Genomic DNA, 6086 nt, shown 5'->3' with positions numbered 1-6086 from the left:
CTTTTTTAAAATTGATTTTCAAATCTTTTTCAACTAACTTTTTGTTTGTTTCTTATCTTTTTCAAAACTATCTAACTACTTTTCTCTCTCTAATTTTTGAAAATCATCTCCCTCTTTTTCAAATTTCTTATAATTAACTAATTGTTTCAAATTTTAATTTTAATTTTATTTCTTCTCTTAATTTTCGAAAATCACCAACCCTTTTTCAAAATTAGTTTTCGAAATTCTCTCTCTCTTTTCTCTTTCTATTTATTTAAATTATCTACTAACACTTCTCTTCTACTCAAGAATTCGAACCCATTCTTCACCGTTGTGTTTGGATTCTTACCTTTTCCTTCTTCTATTCTTTTTTTCTTCTACTAACATAAAGGAATCTCTATACTATGACATAGAGGATTCCTCTTCTTTTTCTGTTCTCTTCTTTTTTATATGAGTAGGAGCAGAGACAAGAACATTCTTGTTGAAGCAGATCCGGAACCTGAAAGGACTCTGAAGAAGAAACTAAGAGAAGCTAAAGCACAACAGTCCAGAGAAAACCTTATAGAGAATCTCGAAAAAGAGAGAGACATGGCCGAACCCAATAACAATAGTGGAGGCGCAAGGAGGATGCTTGGTGACTATACTACACCTACTTCAAAATTTGATGGAAGAAGCATCTCAATCCCTGCCATTAGAGCAACTAATTTTGAGCTGAAACCTCAACTAGTTGCTCTAATGCAATAGAACTGCAAGTTTTATGGACTTCCATCAGAAGATTCCTATCAGTTTTTAACTGAGTTCTTGCAGATCTGTGAGACTGTTAAGACTAATGGAGTAGATCCTGAAGTCTACAGGCTCATGCTTTTCCCTTTTGCTGTAAGAGACAGAGCTAGAACATGGTTGGACTCACAGCCTAAAGATAGCCTAGACTCATGGGATAAGCTAGTCGTGGCCTTCTTGGCTAAGTTCTTTCCTCCTCAAAAGCTGAGCAAGCTTAGAGTGGATGTTCAGACCTTCAAACAAAAAGATGGTGAATCCCTCTATGAAGCTTGGGAAAGATACAAGCAGATGACCAAAAGGTGTCCTTCTGACATGCTTTCAGAGTGAACCATTTTGGATATATTCTACTATGGTCTATCTGAGTTCTCTAAGATGTCACTAGACCATTCTGCAGGTGGATCCATTCACCTAAAGAAAATGCCTGCAGAAGCTCAAGAACTTATTGACATGGTTGCAAATAACCAGTTCATGTACACTTCTGAGAGGAATTCTGTGAATAACGGGATGCCTCAGAGGAAGGGAGTTTTTGATATAGATGCTCTGAATGCCATATTGGCTCAGAACAAAATGTTGACTCAGCAAGTCAACATGATTTCTCAAAGTCTAAATGGATAGCAAAATGCATCCAACAGTACTAAATAGGCATCTTCTGAAGAAAAAGCTTATGATCCTAAGAACCCTGCAATAGCAGAGCTAAATTACATGGGTGAACCCTATGGGAACACCTATAATTCCTCATGGAGAAATCATTCGAATTTCTCATGGAAAGATCAACAAAAGCCTCAACAAGGCTTTAATAAAGGTTGAAGAAACAGGCTCAGCAATAGCAAGCCTTTTCCATCATCTTCTCAGCAACAGACAGAGAATTCTGAGCAGATTTCCTCTAGCTTAGCAAACATAGTCTCTGATTTATCTAAGGCCACTTTAAGTTTCATGAGTGAAACAAGGTCCTCCATCAGAAATTTGGAGGTACAAGTGGGCCAGCTGAGTAAGAAAGTCACAGAAACTCCTCCTAGTACTCTCCCAAGCAATATTGAAGAGAATCCAAAAAGAGAGTGCAAGGCCATTGATATAATCAAAATGGCCGAACATAGAGAGGAAGGGGAGGACGTGAATCCTAATGAGGAAGACCTCATGGGACGTCTCCCAGGCAAGAAAGAGTTCCTTATTGAGGACCTAAAGGATTCTGAGGCTCATATAGAGACCATAGAGATCCCATTAAACCTCTTTCTGCCATTCATGAGCTCTGAAAACTATTCTTCCCCTAAAGAGGATGAAGATATAACTGGAGAGCAAGTTGCTCAATATCTGGGAGCTATCATAAAGCTAAATGCCAAGTTGTTTGGTAATGAGACTTGGGAAGATGAACCTCCCTTGCTCATTAGTGAACTAGATACATGGGTTCAGCAAACTTTACCTCAAAAGAAACAAGATCCTAGTAAATTCTTAATACCCTGTACTATAGGTACCATGACCTTTGAGAAGGCTCTGTGTGACCTAGGGTCAGACATAAATCTTATGCCACTCTCTGCAATGGAGAAGCTGGAGATCATTGAGGTATAGCCTGTCACATTCTCATTAGAGATGGCAGACAGATCACAAAGACAAGCTTATGGATTGGTAGAGGACGTGTTAGTGAAGGTTAAAGGCCTTTACATCCCTGCTGATTTCATAATCTTAGAGACTAGGAAGAATGAGGATGAATGCATCATCCTTTGAAGACCCTTCCTAGCCACAGCAGGAGCTGTGATTGATGTTAACAGAGGAGAATTAGTCCTTCAATTGAATGGGGACTACCTTGTGTTTAAATCCCAAGGCTATCCTTCTGTAACAATAGAGAGGAAGCATGAAAAGCTTATCTCAGGACAGAGTCAAACAAAGCCCCCACAATCAAACTCTAAGTTTAGTGTTGGGAGGCCACAACCAAACTCTAAGAATGGTATTGAGAAATCCCCACATTCAAACTCTAAGTTTGGTGTTGGGAGTCCACAACATTGACCTGATCACCTGTGAAGCTCCATGAGAGCACACTGTCAAGCTAGTGACATTAAAGAAACGCTTATTGGGAGGCAACCCAATTTTTATTTATCTAATTTTATTTTTTATTTTATTGTTCTTTTGTGTTTTATTAGGATCATAATCATGTGGAGTCATAAAACAAATACTAAAATTAAAAACAGAATCAAAAATAGCAGAAGAAACAGTACACCTTGGAGGAAGGGCTTACTGGCATTTAAATGCCAGTAAGGAGCATCTGGCTGGTGTTCAATGCCAGAACAGAGCATGGGTTTGGCGTTGAACACCAGAAACAAGCAACAGTCTGGCGTTTAAATGCCAGGACTACACGCTGAGGAGAACTGGCATTAAACGACAGAAACAAGCATGGAACTGGCGTTCAACACCAGAAACATGCTGCAGACTGGCGTTGAACGCCCAAAACAAGCATAGATCTGGCATTTAACGCCAGAAACAAGCATCAATCTGGCATTAAACGCCAGGATTACATAGAGATGGCGTTTTACACGACTAATTGGTGCAGGGATGTTAAATCCTTGACACCTCAGGATCTGTGGATCCCATAGGATCACCTCAGGATCTGTGGACCCTACAGGATCCCCACCTACCTCAACTCACCCTCTCTATCTTCTTCACACAATCCAAAAACACTCTTCCCCAAACATTATTCACCAATCACCTCAATCCCTCTTCCCAATTACCCCTTCACCACTCACATCCATCCTCTCTTCCCCATAAACCCCACCTATCTTCAAAATTCAAAATCTCTTTCCCACCCAAATCCACCCTAAATGGCCGAAACAATATCCTCTCCCTCCACTATATAAACCCCTCCATCCTTCTTCCTTTTCACACAACACAACCCTCTCTTCTCCCCCTTGGCCGAATACACATCTCTCCCCCTCTCCTCCATATTTTCTTCTTCTTCTTCTTCTATTCTTTCTTCTTTGTTCGAGGATGAGCAATATTCTAAGTTTGGTGTGGTAAAAGCATAGCTTTTTTTTTGTTTTTTTCATAACCACTTATGGCATCTAAGGTAGGAGAAACCTCTAAAAAAGGGAAAGGGAAGACAAAATCTTCCACCTCCGAGTCATGGGAGATGGAGAGATTCATCTTAAAAGCCCATCAAGACCACTTCTATGAAGTTGTGGCCAAGAAGAAGGTGATCCTCGAGGTCCCTTTCAAGCTCAAGAAAAATGAGTATCCGGAGATCCGACATGAGATCCAAAGAATAGGTTGGGAAGTTCTGACCAACCCCATTCAACAAGTCAGAATCTTAATGGTTCAAGAGTTCTATGCCAATGCATGGATCACTAGGAACCATGATCAAAATATGAACCCGAACCCAAAGAATTATCTTACAATGGTTCGGGGGAAATGCTTAGATTTCAGTTCGGAAAATGTGAGGTTGGCTTTCAACTTGCCTATGATGCAAGAAAATGCACGCCCCTACACTAGAAGGGTCAACTTTGATCAAAGGTTGGACCAAGTCCTCATGGACATATGTGTGGAAGGAGCTCAATGGAAAAGAGACTCAAAAGGCAAGCCAGTTCAATTAAGAAGACTGGACCTTAAGCCTGTAGCTAGAGGATGGTTGGAGTTCATCCAACGCTCCAACATCCCCACTAGCAACCGATCCGAAGTTACTGTGGATCGGGCCATCATGATCCATAGCATCATGATTGGAGAGGAAGTAGAATTTCATGAAGTCATCTCTCTTGAATTCTACAAAATATCCGAAAAGCCCTCCACCTTAGCAAGGCTAGCTTTCCCTCATCTCATTTGCCATCTATGCTACTCAGCTGGAGTTATCATAGAAGGAGACATCCTCATTGAAGAGGACAAGCCCATCACTAAGAAGAGGATGGAGCAAACAAGAGAGCCCATCCATGGATCTCAAGAGATACATGAGGAAGCTCATCATCAAGAAATCCCTGAGATGCCTCAAGGGATGCATTTTCCTCCAAACAACTATTGGGAACAACTCAACACTTCTCTAGAAGATTTGAGTTATAACATGGACCAAATAAGGGTGGAGCATCAAGAGCACTCCATCATTCTCCATGAGATTAGAGAAGATCAAAGAGCAATGAGGGAGGAGCAACAAAGGCAAGGAAAAGACATAAAAGAGTTCAAGGACATCATTGGTCCTTCAAGAAGAAAACGCCACCATCACTAAGGTGGACTCATTCCTTGTTCTTATTTCTCTGTTTTTCATTTTTTTATGCTATATGTTTGTCTATGTTTTGAGTCTTTATTACATGATCATTAGTATTTAGTAACTATGTCTTAAGGCTATGAATAATTCCATAAATCCTTCACCTCTCTTAAATGAAAAATATTTTAATACAAAAGAACAAGAAGTATATGAGTTGCAAATTCATCCTTCAAATTAGTTTAATTATATTGATGTGGTGACAATACTTTTTGTTTTCTGAATGAATGCTTAAACAGTGCATATTTTTTATCTTGTTGTTTATGAATGTTAAAATTGTTGGCTCTTGAAAGAATGATGAACAAAGAGAAATGTTACTGATAATCTGAAAAATCATGAAAATTGATTCTTGAAGCAAGAAAAAGCAGTGAATAGCAAAAGCTTGCGAATATATATATATATATATATATATATATATATATATATATATATATATATGGCGAAAAAATTAAGAAAGAAAAAGAAAAAGCAAGCAGAAAAAGCCAATAGCCCTTAAAACCAAAAGGCAAGGGTAAAAAGGATCCAAGGCTTTGAGCATCAATAGATAGGAGGGCCCAAGGAAATAAATACAGGCCTAAGTGGCTAAATCAAGCTGTCCCTAACCATGTGCTTGTGGCATGCAGGTCTAAGTGAAAAGCTTGAGACTGAGTGGTTAAAGTCGTGATCCAAAGCAAAAAGAGTGTGCTTAAGAGCTCTGGACACCTCTAACTGGGGAGTTTAGCAAAGCTGAGTCATAATCTGAAAAGGTTCACCCAGTCACGTGTCTGTGGCATTTATGTCTCCGGTGGTAATACTGGAAAACAAAGTGCTTAGGGCCACGGCCAGGACTCATAAAAGTAGCAGTGTTCAAGAATCAACATACTTAACTAGGAAAATCAATAACACTATCTAAAATTCTGAGTTCCTATAGATGCCAATCATTCTAAACTTCAAAGGATAAAGTGAAATGCCAAAACTGTTCAGAAGCAAAAAGCTACAAGTCCCGTTCATCTAATTAGAACTAATATTCATTGATATTCTGAGGTTTATAGTATGTTCTCTTCTTTTTATCCTATTTGATTTTCAGTTGCTTGGGGACAAGTAACAATTTAAGTTT

General features: G+C 39.2%; 1 non-coding gene across 1 annotated transcript; it reads right to left on the bottom strand.

The window, feature by feature from the left end:
* Positions 1 to 969: 969 nt before the first annotated feature.
* On the bottom strand, positions 970 to 1077 carry LOC112799528 (small nucleolar RNA R71). The gene has a single exon (XR_003201103.1). It is a non-coding gene; the product is annotated as a small nucleolar RNA R71 (small nucleolar RNA).
* Between the last annotated feature and the right edge of the window lie 5009 nt (positions 1078 to 6086).

The sequence above is a fragment of the Arachis hypogaea genome, chromosome 4 (assembly GCF_003086295.3).
Source record: "Arachis hypogaea cultivar Tifrunner chromosome 4, arahy.Tifrunner.gnm2.J5K5, whole genome shotgun sequence".
Classification (NCBI taxonomy): domain Eukaryota; kingdom Viridiplantae; phylum Streptophyta; class Magnoliopsida; order Fabales; family Fabaceae; genus Arachis; species Arachis hypogaea.
This window is presented reverse-complemented; position numbering and strand designations above follow the sequence as displayed.